At 42.5% G+C, this 15,487-nt stretch overlaps 1 long non-coding RNA gene across 1 annotated transcript in view; it reads right to left on the reverse strand.

Annotated features, from left to right (window-relative positions):
* The window catches only part of LOC134485893 (uncharacterized), a 55,980-nt gene extending 54,052 nt beyond the window's left edge, over nucleotides 1-1,928 (reverse strand). Inside the window, exon 1 of the long non-coding RNA XR_010064208.1 lies at nucleotides 1,782-1,928. This is a non-coding gene — a long non-coding RNA (uncharacterized LOC134485893). The remainder of the gene's footprint in view (nucleotides 1-1,781) is intronic.
* Between the last annotated feature and the right edge of the window lie 13,559 nt (nucleotides 1,929-15,487).

Here is a 15,487-nt window from a genome sequence, read left to right on the forward strand (position 1 = left end):
ACTGTTTTAATGTTCTTTTAACTGTCTTGGAACAGTGCTGAGGAAGGCTAAGTTCAGAGGGAAGGGACTGTAAAAGGGGATGCCTGTGTGTGCCTGTGTGTGGGGAGAGAGACCAGACACCTGGGTTCTGGGGCAGGCTCACTGTAATGTCACTTTTTGGGCCATCTAGAAACTCTGCCCTTTGAGTAATGCTTCCCAGTTTATCAGCTGATTAAATCCGTCACTCGAAACTTCACTCAGGAAAAGGCTGACAGAAGGAACCTCTTTAAAATGTATGTCTCCTGTCTGGCCACCGTGAGTGTCTGGTGTGAGTGAGTGTGCGTTAGAATGGGGACACGGCATGGGTAGCACATTTACAGTAAGTACAACAAGATGAACTGCAGGGATTAAGATGGCTTTGCATGTTTTGTACGGAACACTTCCAACAGTGTTTTGTTCAGTTAATCTCTTTAAAAAGAAAATGTGTGGATATTATACCACTGTTTCTGGTGTTTTAAAACTGAATCTCACAATTTTACACACACACAGTCTCATATGTATGTGTATGTGTATGTGACAAATATGTGTGTATGTATATATGATGTGTGTATGTGTATATGTATGTGTATATAGTGTATATGTGTATATGCACATGCATATGATGTATATGGTCTATATGTACTGTACATATGCATGTACATATATATGTATATATATAGTATCTTGATCATATCTGCCTCCAATACCCCCTTTCTATTCCTCCAATCTCCCCCAAAATGTGCTTCTCCCACCATCACCTGTTCTCCTGCTTTTGGATAACCCACTGAGTATCATTAGTATTGTTTGTATGATCATAGGCAACCAACCATCAGCCACACCCACACTACCACTTTTCCGATCAAAAATAGCGTGTATTTGTGTGTTGTATGTTTGAGTTTGTGTGTGTGAACGTATGTGGTGTGTGTGTGTGTGTGTGTGTGTGTGTGTGTGTGTGTGTGTGTGTGTTTGATTTAGTTTATGTGTTCCACAGGTATCCAGGAAAGACAAAGGACAAAAGGACATTGGATCCGCTGGAACTCAGTTACAGCCACCTGATGTGTGTGCTGGGAACTGAACCTTTATCCTTTGCAAGAGCAGGAAGCATTCCTAACTACAGAGCCATCTCTCTACCACTCGTGCCACTACTTTTCAGAAACAAACTTAAAATCGGAAATCAGAGAATGTGATACACATTCTTTTCATGGTATGGTCTATATAAAAATGTACATAAAACATAGATTTCCATAACTGTATATTACATGTCTATCTTGTCTGTATATACTGTACATATACATATTTTCAGCACAGATATACCTAGAAAGTTAAAGAATACACTGATAGTGAGAGTCGCCTCTAGGCAAGAATACAGGGAACAGGGAACTGAGAGGCGAGTGAGCCCCATGCTTGCCATATTGTCTTCCATACTGCTTACATATTTACCACAAGCATACATCACCTGTTCAAACAAATGGCCAAGCCATGGTCACTAAAGATGGGCAGCAAGTTCCGAGAAGCCAATATAAGTGTATAATGAAGTAAATTGTATTAACTGTGTTTGATGAGCAAATTAAAGCATAATACAAGATCAGATGGGATAGATATAGTAGGTGTTAAGTGCCATTGATGGCACACTGACCATCATGAGGCACTAGAGGGCAAAGATGTGTATTAACAAGTATATGATGCTATTATCTGTATTAGTTAGCTGTGGCTGTTGTGCCAAAAATACCAGAGACTAGGTAGGTTACTCAGTAGAAACTTACTCTATCACACTGGATGACTAGACAATCAAGATCAATGTGCTACAGACTGGACTTTCCCAAAGACTTCTTCCAGATGCTCACCCTGTGTCTTCCTTTCCACGGTGTTGGTTCTGCACATTCATACTCTGAGCCTCTCCTGGTGTTCAAATTTACCTGTTAGTGAAGACACCATGAAGTGAGTGAGAGTCCACCTTAATGCCCCAGTTTAACTTTAAACCTCTATTTCCAAATTCAGCTCACCCTGGTGCTGGAAGCTAGGGTTTCTACACAAAAACTACACACAGTTCATTCCACAGCATCATTCTTGGGGAATATTCAACTTAGTAAAGTTAACCATAAGTTCCTGGGGTTTGTAACAATAACCAAAAAATGTATCAAAGTAAATAATAATATTGAATCAGCTGAGGCTTGTTAGAGCAGTGGCATCTTCCCAGGGGACAATCTAGTATTTTAAAGTAAAAATGAGGGGCTGGAGAGTTGGTTCAGCATTCAAGGGCTCTTGCAGGAGCCAGGTTCAGTTCCCAGCACCCACGTAGCAGCTCAAAGCCATCCCTAACCCCATTTCCCAATTATATGATCCCCTCCTTGGGCCTCCTGGAATATCAAGCATGCACATGCATGCAGTCATGCATGTCAAATAAATAAACCTACCTTTTGTTTAAGTAAAAACCAGCAATGCATATGAACAAAACTACGCATTAGGCCCCATGGTTGTTTGAACGAGGAATGTTTCCCATGGGCTCGTATACTTGAATACCTGGACCTCAGTTGATGGCACTGCTTGGGGTATGGTATGAGACCTTGATAGAGGAAGTGTAGCACTAGAAATTGCTTTGACAATTAATCGCCTTGCCCCACTTCTAGTTCATTCTGTTTCCCATTTTCAGTTGAAGGTGCGGTCTCTCAGTCCCCTGGCTGCCATGTCTGCCTGCCAGGACGGGCTCCATCCCTCTGGAACTGTAAGACGAATTACTCTCCCAGACGTTGCTCTTGGTCTTGGTATTATATCAGAGCAACAGATATAGTAACTGAAATGGATGCTGTCATCCTTGCTGGGATAAAATTACTTCACCAAGGTATAGCATTGGAGACATGATTCCAAGCTAATCCACTAGTTTAAGCAATTTGGTGGAAACAAGTTATCCCTGTGCTATTCAAAACTGTCTAGGTGAAAGAAAGTTGGATGGCTGAGAATGTTTTATCTGATACCAATTGCCTAATGATAAAAATAAGGGAGATTTTTATGAAATGCCAAAATTCCTGTCTAGGTAGACATACAGATCATCTCTTTTACATAGTTCATGCAGAAAATGCTGAGCTGAGAGCCTCTTTGTGCACTGGGGTCATCTGGCGACTAAAGATAGATTAACAAGGGAGTCACTACATCCACACCTCAGAGCTCAGTCTTTGCCTACTATTTTAACACACTGGCCTGGATTTTTTTTTCTTTGCTTACTTTCTTTCCCCCAGTTTTTCCTCTTCTTTCTTTTCCCATTATGTCTTTCTTACAAGTAGAATAGCCCGTGACCTACCACAGAGTACCATACAAGGTGACTCAGACTGTAGTCCTCCAGATCTACAAAATATGGCAGAAACCGTTCTTACGCCTGCTATATGAGGGTCCTTACAGTATTCAACTCAGCCAACTCCACAGAAGTCAGGTGGGTTGCTCAGCGCTGCATGGAAAATCATTTCTGGAATTGTAAATCCTCCAAAGAAATAAAACAGAGAACAACAATAACAAATGTGCCTTGAAGCTGCAGCAACTTCCAAAAACTGACCCTAGTCCTAGCTGCCTGGCACTACAGGTCCCGATTCTCAGCTGACCAAATGTGCCACCGTCATCAGTAACACTGCTAGAATGAAGAAACTGTGTTCATTCCCTAAATAACAGAGGAGGGCTCTTGGCACGAGGGAGATAATCAGAACTTTTATCAGGAGCTAACGAATGTTGATCCGTGATGTGGTTGTTCCGTGGAACAAAGGCTATCTCAGTAGTTTTTATTTTATTTTTATTTTTTAGTATAGAATAGTTTATTCAGGGCATGGGGAGGGGAGTTAAGAGGGTAGTAGGGGCAGAGAAAGGCAGAGAGAGGGGGGGCAGCCATGAGCATGTAGAAAAAGAGGTGGGGATGAGAATGGGGAGAGAGTGGGGGCAGGGAAGACAAGAACAAGAGGAAAAGAGAACAACAGGGCCATTTGCTTTTTTACATGTAAACTATTATTTGTGTCAACATTTGTGCTTTCTTCTCTGCAATGTCCATTTTGTACAATTCTCAAGAAAGGATAGACTGTAAAGTAGAACAAGAGAGTGCTCTGGACTCCAAGAATATTAAAAAAAAGAGAGGCAAGAACTCAAGTGTCAATCAATCAGGTTCCCCAAATGATCCATTACTTGGGCCAGATGAAACAACGGCTCAAACATGCTCCAAATCAAATGAAGGGTGAACCTGCTCATCTACAGGATGTTCCCTCACCCTGAATACGGAAGCCACAGTCCATGCTCTCATTTACCACAGCAGAATGCACTGCTAACCTCAGCTGCTACCTGAGTGGACCTCAGAAAAGAAGCCAGCTGAAACCCTTTAGGGACAATTCTCTAGGCCATTGGCCCAAGCTGAGTGTTCCCATGTGGAGTCCTGGGATAAATCCAAACAGAGAAGAGGTTGCTGACTCAATTTTCTTAAGACCAAAGGGGAAAACTGCCAGAGGGCTTCTTCAGCTTGCTTGCTTGTTTTCCTGGCCTCACAAATCAACCTAAATAGCAACGTTATGTTTGACCTGAAGGCCTGGCCTAGTTTTCATCAAAACATCAGGTTTTGTTGTTATTGCTGTCTGTGTGTCTTCATAAGAGAATCTGGGAAGTTCCCCCTCAAAAAAGGAAGCATTCTCCCATTACTTCCTGATGGTTAGGAAGCTGAGAGGGAAGGCTGGCACGATGCCCACAGCCTGTGTGAATCCTGGTTGTACTGGCTGCTGCTAAGCCAAGCCAGAGGGAACATCTGGAAATGAAGGGACCCACCCGTCATCACTTGCTTCTTCTTGCCCTGACTCAGCACTGCCCAAGGAAGTCAGTTCTCTACAGTAGACATTACACCCATACCTAGGCAGGGGTCCTCGGGCTAGCCATGCTCTCCCAAAAATTTCTCAGGGTTTTATTCAAAGATAGAGTGTTAGCAGGAAGCATGGCTTCGGGATTAGAGTCCTGTCTCTGCCCTGTGTGGTCAGCCTAGGATAAGATATGCTACAATAACAAAGAACCCCACATGGAGTTGGTTTCCATGTGGCCTCCATCTCACGGTGATCAGCAACCACTAGCTGATCTGTGGAAGAGGGCAAAGAGTCGTGGGATGATTTGTTGGCTTTTAAAGTTTCTGTTCACGGCATCCCAGTCATATTTTGTAGACTGCTGCATGAACTTTGAGTAACAAACAAATGTCTACTGGCCCCAAGTGGGGTGCCAATGATAGATTAAAGTAGGGACTACCCCAAAGTCTAGCACAGTAAGCCAATGGGTTCACTGGGCGAGAGTTACAGGAGCATGGTTAGCCCCAAGACGACTGCTCCTAGCACAGATGGCAGCTTCCCATAGCTGCCCTATGGAGTCCTCCCTTCAGTTAATCTTGCATGGCTTGTGTGTGCCAACTTCCAAGGCCATGTGCGTCTGAGGGAGGATTGCATAGAGCTCAGAGGAAGGTAAAGAAAGAAGTTGGCGAAATCTCCAGTGGGGGTCTATGAGAGAACACCAACAGATGTGATCCTGAGGGTCTCTTGGGAGTCGTCATGGCTGCCATGATACAGAAGGAGACAGCTGCTATGCTGAGAGGACTTTGTTCCACAGCACTGAGCATTAAAGTCACAGGGCCAAGCTTCAGAGCAGGGATATTTAATCCACCCTGAGAAGGGACAACTTTCCATCGTCACTTCCTTACTCCATGTCCTTTGGCAAGTTCTGCTGTGAGGATTATGGTGTAGAGGCAGAGATGACAATAGAGTGATTAAATTAAAAACATGAAAATTGAGATTGTTTTAAGTAAAATTTACTAAATAAGTCAGGTCAGTTCTCTCTCATACTTTATAGTCAGACTTATCAGTCAAAGAAATTCTCATCTACCCTTTGAAATGTAAGTATTTTGGGCCTCCAATATGCAGGCATACAGGTGTTAATTACTTCTCTTGGGAAATACTCATATTTTAATAATACACTTCCATATTGTTTTAACCAAAAGTTTGAATTCTAGTTGTGGTAATTTCACACACCAGAGACTGTTATTACATGAATAATTACTTGCCTGCACAATGACCCCTGAAGCTTTCTGCTTTGTGCCTTGTAACCTTTACCTATGGCTTCAGCCCTGAGCAGGGAGGGGACTGGTGAGCCCAGACTAGACACGTTATGACTCAGGATCAGTGGAACTCCGAGAACAGTTGTTTGACCTTTTCCTGTGTTTCCTGCAACCCCAGGCTTGTTTTCCACCGTATTTGATCTCTAACACCAGTTTTGTTGCCATGCTGGTCCTAGCCTTCTAGAATCCAGAATTTTTCCATCCCTCCCAAGACTGTATCTTTTTATTCAGTCTTTAGTGCAAATTAAAAAGGCCACAGCTCACCTACTGTCAAAGTATTTACCTTTCACCTCCCACAGGACCTTTCTAATAGCCCTGGTGCACCAGGCTGGACCACTCTCTGTGGTCCACTAATTGGACCTTTGTCCCTAATGATGTCATGGCCCCAGATAACCAACTTCCAAAGATCTAGGCATCAATCACACTCCAGTTCAGCTACAAGCAGCAGAAGAGAAGGCATTTTGTAGATTTGCCATAGGAACCAAAGCCAGATCTGGTGATAGGACATGAGTAGTTTTTCTTGGCTTTCTGCCATAAGACATTGTCTTCAGTCATTAAGGTTAGCAGAGATGTCCTTGGGAGGTCTTAATGTTCCCTGGGCAGTGACAGGAAAGAGGCAAGGACAAGCAGGGACAAAGTGTCCATAGCTATGGTTATAAGTCAAGGACGATTATTATCATCTGTGGTGATAATTAATAATGAAGGTCCTGGGGTTGGGGATTTAGCTCAGTGGTAGAGCACTTGCCTAGGAAGCGCAAGGCCCTGGGTTCAGTCCCCAGCTCCAAAAAAAAGAACCCAAAAAAAAAAAAATAATAACGAAGGTCCTATGAACAAGGCTGTCTCCAACATTTCTTTTTTTTTTTTTTTATTAACTTGAGTATTTCTTATATACATTTCGAGTGTTATTCCCTTTCCCGGTTTCCGGGCAAACATCCCCCTCCCCCCTCCCCTTCCTTATGGGTGTTCCCCTCCCCATCCTCCCCCCCCCATAGTCTAGTTCACTGGGGGTTCAGTCTTAGCAGGACCCAGGGCTTCCCCTTCCACTGGTGCTCTTACTAGGATATTCATTGCTACCTATGGGGTCAGAGTCCAGGGTCAGTCCATGTATAGTCTTTAGGTAGTGGCTTAGTCCCTGGAAGCTCTGGTTGCTTGACATTGTTGTACATATGGGGTCTCGAGCCCCTTCAAGCTCTTCCAGTTCTTTCTCTAATTCCTTCAACGGGGGACCTATTCTCAGTTCAGTAGTTTGCTGCTGGCATTCGCCTCTGTATTTGCTGTATTCTGGCTGTGTCTCTCAGGAGCGATCTACATCCGGCTCCTGTCGGTCTGACTTCTTTGCTTCATCCATCTTGTCTAATTGGGTGGCTGTATATGTATGGGCCACATGTGGGGCAGGCTCTGAATGGGTGCTCCTTCAGTCTCTGTTTTAATCTTTGCCTCTCCCTTCCCTGCCAAGGGTATTCTTTTTCCTCATTTAAAGAAGGAGTGAAGCATTCACATTTTGATCATCCGTCTTGAGTTTCATGTGTTCTAGGGATCTAGGGTAATTCAAGCATTTGGGCTAATAGACACTTATCAATGAGTGCATACCATGTATGTCTTTCTGTGATTGGGTTAGCTCACTCAGGATGATATTTTCCAGTTCCAACCATTTGCCTACGAATTTCATAAAGTCGTTGTTTTTGATAGCTGAGTAATATTCCATTGTGTAGATGTACCACATTTTCTGAATCCATTCCTCTGTTGAAGGGCATCTGGGTTCTTTCCATTTTCTGGCTATTATAAATAAGGCTGCGATGAACATAGTGGAGCACGTGTCTCTTTTATATGTTGAGGCATCTTTTGGGTATATGCCCAAGAGAGGTATAGCTGGATCCTCAGGCAGTTCAATGTCCAATTTTCTGAGGAACCTCCAGACTGATTTCCAGAATGGTTTTACCAGTCTGCAATCCCACCAACAATGGAGGAGTGTTCCTCTTTCTCCACATCCTCGCCAGCATCTGCTGTCACCTGAGTTTTTGATCTTAGCCATTCTCACTGGTGTGAGGTGAAATCTCAGGGTTGTTTTGATTTGCATTTCCCTTATGACTAAAGATGTTGAACATTTCTTTAGGTGTTTCTCAGCCATTCGGCATTCCTCAGCTGTGAATTCTTTGTTTAGCTCTGAACCCCATTTTTTAATAGGGTTATTTGTTTCCCTGCGGTCTAACTTCTTGAGTTCTTTGTATATTTTGGATATAAGGCCTCTATCTGTTGTAGGATTGGTAAAGATCTTTTCCCAATCTGTTGGTTGCCATTTTGTCCTAACCACAGTGTCCTTTGCCTTACAGAAGCTTTGCAGTTTTATGAGGTCCCATTTGTCGATTCTTGATCTTAGAGCGTAAGCCATTGGTGTTTTGTTCAGGAAATTTTTTCCAGTGCCCATGTGTTCCAGATGCTTCCCTAGTTTTTCTTCTATTAGTTTGAGTGTGTCTGGTTTGATGTGGAGGTCCTTGATCCACTTGGACTTAAGCTTTGTACAGGGTGATAAGCATGGATCGATCTGCATTCTTCTACATGTTGACCTCCAGTTCAACCAGCACCATTTGCTGAAAATGCTATCTTTTTTCCATTGGATGGTTTTGGCTCCTTTGTCAAAAATCAAGTGACCATAGGTGTGTGGGTTCATTTCTGGGTCTTCAATTCTATTCCATTGGTCTATCTGTCTGTCTCTGTACCAATACCATGCAGTTTTTATCACTATTGCTCTGTAATACTGCTTGAGTTCAGGGATAGTGATTCCCCCTGAAGTCCTTTTATTGTTGAGGATAGCTTTAGCTATCCTGGGTTTTTTGTTATTCCAGATGAATTTGCAAATTGTTCTGTCTAACTCTTTGAAGAATTGGATTGGTATTTTGATGGGGATTGCATTGAATCTGTAGATTGCTTTTGGTAAAATGGCCATTTTTACTATATTAATCCTGCCAATCCATGAGCATGGGAGATCTTTCCATCTTCTGAGGTCTTCTTCAATTTCTTTCCTCAGTGTCTTGAAGTTCTTATTCTACAGATCTTTTACTTGCTTGGTTAAAGTCACACCGAGGTACTTTATATTATTTGGGTCTATTATGAAGGGTGTCGTTTCCCTAATTTCTTTCTTGGCTTGTTTCTCTTTTGTATAGAGGAAGGCAACTGATTTATTTGAGTTAATTTTATACCCAGCCACTTTGCTGAAGTTGTTTATCAGCTTTAGTAGTTCTCTGTGGAACTTTTGGGATCACTTAAATATACTATCATATCATCTGCAAATAGTGATATTTTGACCTCTTCTTTTCCGATCTGTATCCCCTTGATCTCCTTTTGTTGTCTGATTGCTCTGGCTAGAACTTCAAGAACTATATTGAATAAGTAGGGAGAGAGTGGGCAGCCTTGTCTAGTCCCTGATTTTAGTGGGATTTCTTCAAATTTCTCTCCATTTAGTTTAATGTTAGCAACTGGTTTGCTGTATATGGCTTTTACTATGTTTAGGTATGGGTCTTGAATTCCTATTCTTCCCAGGACTTTTATCATGAAGGGGTGTTGAATTTTGTCAAATGCTTTCTCAGCATCTAATGAAATGATCATGTGGTTCTGTTCTTTCAGTTTGTTTATATAATGGATCACGTTGATGGTTTTCCGTATATTAAACCATCCCTGCATGCCTGGGATGAAGCCTACTTGATCATGGTGGATGATTGTTTTGATGTGCTCTTGAATTCGGTTTGCCAGAATTTTATTGAGTATTTTTGCGTCGATATTCATAAGGGAAATTGGTCTGAAGTTCTCTTTCTTTGTTGTGTCTTTGTGTGGTTTAGGTATAAGAGTAATTGTGGCTTCGTAGAAGGTATTCGGTAGTGATCCATCTGTTTCAATTTTGTGGAATAGTTTGGATAATATTGGTATGAGGTCTTCTATGAAGGTTTGATAGAATTCTGCACTAAACCCGTCTGGACCTGGGCTCTTTTTGGTTGGGAGACCTTTAATGACTGCTTCTATTTCCTTAGGAGTTATGGGGTTGTTTAACTGGTTTATCTGTTCCTGATTTAACTTCGGTACCTGGTATCTGTCTAGGAAATTGTCCATTTCCTGAAGATTTTCAAGTTTTGTTGAATATAGGTTTTTATAGTAAGATCTGATGATTTTTTGAATTTCCTCTTAATCTGTAGTTATGTCTCCCTTTTTATTTCTGATTTTGTTAATTTGGACGCACTCTCTGTGTCCTCTCGTTACCCTGGCTAAGGGTTTATCTATCTTGTTGATTTTCTCAAAGAACCAACTTTTGGTTCTGTTGATTCTTTCTATGGTCCTTTTTGTTTCTACTTGGTTGATTTCAGCTCTGAGTTTGATTATTTCCTGCCTTCTACTCCTCCTGGGTGTATTTGCTTCTTTTTGTTCTAGAGCTTTTAGGTGTGCTGTCAAGCTGCTGACATATGCTCTTTCCTGTTTCTTTCTGCAGGCACTCAGCGCTATGAGTTTTCCTCTTAGCACAGCTTTCATTGTGTCCCATAAGTTTGGGTATGTTGTACCTTAATTTTCATTAAATTCTAAAAAGTTTTTAATTTCTTTCTTTATTTCTTCCTTGACCAGGTTATCATTGAGTAGAGCATTGTTCAATTTCCACGTAGATGTGGGCATTCTTCCCTTATTGTTATTGGAGACCAGTTTTGGGCCGTGGTGGTCCGATAGCACGCATGGGATTATTTCTATCTTTCTGTACCTGTTGAGGCCCGTTTTTTGACCAATTATATGGTCAATTTTGGAGAAAGTACCATGAGGAGCTGAGAAGAAGGTATATCCTTTTGCTTTAGGATAGAATGTTCTATAAATATCCGTTAAGTCCATTTGGCTCATAACTTCTCTTAGTCTGTCGACATCACTGTTTAATTTCTGTTTCCATGATCTGTCCATTGATGAGAGTGGGGTGTTGAAATCTCCTACTATTATTGTGTGAGGTGCAATGTGTGTTTTGAGCTTTAGTAAGGTTTCTTTTACGTATGTAGGTGCCCTTGTATTTGGGGCAGAGATATTTAGGATTGAGAGTTCATCTTGGTGGATTTTTCCTTTGATGAATATGAAGTGTCCCTCCTCAACTCTTTTGATGACTTTTAGTTGAAAATTGATTTTATTTGATATTAGAATGGCTACTCCAGCTTGCTTCTTCTGACCATTTGCTTGGAAAGTTGTTTTCCAGCCTTTCACTCTGAGGTAGTGTCTGTCTTTGTCTCTGAGGTGTGTTTCCTGTAGGCAGCAGAATGCAGGGTCCTCGTTGCATATCCAGTTTGTTAATCTATGTCTTTTTATTGGGGAGTTGAGGCAATTGATGTTGAGAGATATTAAGGAATAGTGATTATTGCTTCCTGTTATATTCATATTTGGATGTGAGGTTATGTTTGTGTGCTTTCACTCTCTTTGTTTTGTTGCCAAGACGATTAGTTTCTTGCTTCTTCTAGGGTATAGCTTGCCTCCTTATGTTGGGCTTTACCATTTATTATCCTTTGTAGTGCTGGATTTGTAGAAAGATGTTGTGTAAATTTGGTTTTGTCATGGAATATCTTGGTTTCTCCATCTATGTTAATTGAGAGTTTTGCAGGATACAGTAACCTGGGCTGGCATTTGTGTTCTCTTAGGGTCTGTATGACATCAGTCCAGGATCTTCTGGCCTTCATAGTTTCTGGCGAGAAGTCTGGTGTGATTCTGATAGGTCTGCCTTTATATGTTACTTGACCTTTTTCCCTTACTGCTTTTAATATTCTTTCTTTATTTTGTGCGTTTGGTGTTTTGACAATTATGTGACGGGAGGTGTTTCTTTTCTGGTCCAATCTATTTGGAGTTCTGTAGGCTTCTTGTATGTCTATGGGTATCTCTTTTTTTAGGTTAGGGAAGTTTTCTTCTATGATTTTGTTGAAGATATTTACTGGTCCTTTGAGCTGGGAGTCTTCACTCTCTTCTATACCTATTATCCTTAGGTTTGATCTTCTCATTGAGTCCTGGATTTCCTGTATGTTTTGGACCAGTAGCTTTTTCTGCTTTACATTATCTTTGACAGTTGAGTCAATGATTTCTATGGAATCTTCTGCTCCTGAGATTCTCTCTTCCATCTCTTGTATTCTGTTGGTGAAGCTTGTATCTACAGCTCCTTGTCTCTTCTTTTGGTTTTCTATATTCAGGGTTGTTTCCATGTGTTCTTTCTTGATTGCTTCTATTTCCATTTTTAATTCCTTCAACGGTTTGATTGTGTTTTCCTGGAATTCTTTCAGGGATTTTTGCGATTCTTTCAGGGATTTTTGCGATTCCTCTCTGTAGGCTTCTACTTGTTTATTAATGTTTTCCTGTGTTTCCCTAAGGGAGTTCTTCACGTCTTTCTTGAAGTCCTCCAGCATCATGATCAAATATGATTTTGAAACTAGATCTTGCTTTTCTGGTGTGTTTGGATATTCCATGTTTGTTTTGGTGGGAGAATTGGGCTCCGATGATGGCATGTAGTCTTGGTTTCTGTTGCTTGGGTTCCTGCGCTTGCCTCTCGCCATCAGATTATCTCTAGTGTTACTTTGTTCTGCTATTTCTGACAGTGGCTAGACTGTCCTATAAGCCTGTGTGTCAGGAGTGCTGTAGACCTGTTTTCCTCTCTTTCAGTCAGTTATGGGGACAGAGTGTTCTGCTTTCGTGCGTGTAGTTTTTCCTCTCTACAGGTCTTCAGCTGTTCCTGTGGGCCTGTGTCTTGAGTTCACCAGGCAGCTTTCTTGCAGCAGAAAAGTTGGTCTTACCTGTGGTCCCGAGACTCAAGTTCGCTCGTGGGGTGCTGCCCACAGGCTCTCTGCAGCGGCAGCAACCAGGAAGATATGCGCGGCCCCTTCCGGGAGCTTCAGTGCACCAGGGTTCCAGATGGCCTTTGGTGTTTTCCTCTGGCGTCCGAGATGTGTATGCAGAGAGCAGTCTCTTCTGGTTTCCCAGGCTTGTCTGCCTCTCTGAAGGTTTAGTTCTCCCTCCCACGGGATTTGGGTGCAGAGAACTGTTTATCCGGTCTGTTTCCTTCAGGTTCCGGCGGTGTCTCAGGCAGGGGTCCTGCCGCTCCTGGGCCCTCCATCACGGGAGCCCAGAGGCCTTATACAGTTTCCTCTTGGGCCAGGGATGTGGGCAGGGGTGGGCAGTGTTGGTGGTCTCTTCCGCTCTGCACCCTCAGGAGTGCCCACCTGACCAGGCGGTTGGGTCTCTCTCTCACGGGGTCTGGGAGCAGAGAGCTGCTGCAGGCCGGGATCCGCGGGTGTGGGACTTCCGGTAAACACAGGACGTGCCCGGTCCTAGAGGAATTCTGCCTCCGTGTGTCCCGAGCTCACCAGGCAGCTTTCTTGCAGCAGAAAAGTTGGTCTTACCTGTGGTCCCGAGGCTCAAGTTCGCTCGTGGGGTGCTGCCCACGGACTCTCTGCAGCGGCAGCAACCAGGAAGACCTGTGCCGCCCCTTCCGGGAGCTTCAGTGCACCAGGGTTCCAGATGGCCTTTGGCGTTTTCCTCTGGCGTCCGAGATGTGTGTGCAGAGAGCAGTCTCTTCTGGTTTCCCAGGCTTGTCTGCCTCTCTGAAGGTTTAGCTCTCCCTCCCACGGGATTTGGGTGCAGAGAACTCTGTCTCCAACATTTCTATCGGAAAACTTCTATGCTAAGTGGAAATTTACATTGTCCTGGAATTGATAGCTAATGTCTTTGCTTTCAATCACACCAATAGTTCGGCTGCGCATTAACCCCATAACAAAGTAGGAGCCATGAAAGCCATCCCATACCACTCCCAACCTGTACTTGGGGTCTTATTTGTAGTTCAAATGGACCTAAGAGCCTAGGGCTTGAGAGAAGGCTCAACAGGTAAATCACTTGTGATGTGAACCAGACAACCTGAGCTTGATCCCTGGAACCCACATAAAATGTCAGGCATGGATGGATGTAGAGACAGGAGAATTAAAGTTCCTGAGACAGATAGCCTGAACTTGGCTATGCAGAAGAAACAAGAAACCCTGCCTCAACAAGACAGAAGGTGGGAACTAACTGCTACAGTTGTCCTCTAAGACACACACACACACACACACACACACACACACACACACACACATACACACATGCACGCTCACTCACATGCTCAAGCACAAAGACAAGAAATTAATTAATTATTAAATTGCCCTAAAACCTAAAGGCTAGAAAGGAGAGTATGTTATCCTATGAAGCAAACAGAGCTCTCCTTAGGAGGCTCTACGTCACCAGAAGAGAGGATAAGTACTTTGTTCTCACATGGGAACAGTACTCACTGTAACAAACAATGAACCCCAAAGCCTGTGGCCCAAACACAACAGCTGTTTTCTCATATAACAGTTCAAACCTCATGCCTTTGTTCAGCCCAGAGCTTCCCCTTTGAGTGACCTGGGGATCCTGACTTTTTTGTCTTCTTTTGTTTCATTTTATTTTGCATCCTGTGGTTTTGCCATCAGTCCCTGGCTGTCCTCATCTACACACCAGTGAAAGAAGTGAAGGGACTATAGGCAACTAAGAAATGCTGAAAGCAGGAGGAAGTCTGTCCCAGGGAAGAGTCTCCCTATTGGTCATCCAACACTAGATAGTCCCACAATGATATACAGAAAAGTAACATTATATTCACTGAGTAGGTTGTATTTATATATTTGGGGATTACATATGAGATACATGTATGTCATATATATCACATTTAAATTAAAGAAGATTTAAAATATTTCATAAAATAACATTTATAAATAAAATAAAAATTAAAGTCAATTAAAGAAAAAGAGGCCATAACTTTGAGAGAGAGTAGGTGGGAAGGATTGGAGGGAGGAACAGGAGGGGGGAAATTATGCAATGATGCAATTACATTGCAATGTCTAGGAATTTAAAAAATTAGCACAATAAATAAATAAAGTTTAAAAGAAAAAAAAGACAAAGATGCTTGGACCTTCTTAAGGGCTTCAGCCTTCAAGTGTCCCAGGTCACTTCTGCTCACAATCTACTGGAGCATAGACAAAATATGGGGCTAGAATTTACAGTCTTTCATTGCAGAGCACTTTCCCAGAAGTTGCTTTCTTTATTGGTGAGGAGAAGGACCACAAGTTTAGACACTATCTACTTAGACCATCCTGAGTCATAAGCGCTACATTTGCCCTGAGTATCTCTAGTAAGGCTTTCCTGCGTGCTTTCCCAGAAAACTATGACAGACTAGCCCATGAGAGTGTGTGGCCAGCTCTGATATTAGCTTAAAGTAAACCAGACACATTAAAACTTGGATGGAATCAGTTTTGTCTAGGCCAATATATATGCCCCTCCTTCTGACACACATTGCCAGGATCCATTTAG

Source organism: Rattus norvegicus, chromosome 2 (assembly GCF_036323735.1).
Source record: "Rattus norvegicus strain BN/NHsdMcwi chromosome 2, GRCr8, whole genome shotgun sequence".
NCBI classification, from domain to species: Eukaryota; Metazoa; Chordata; class Mammalia; order Rodentia; family Muridae; genus Rattus; species Rattus norvegicus.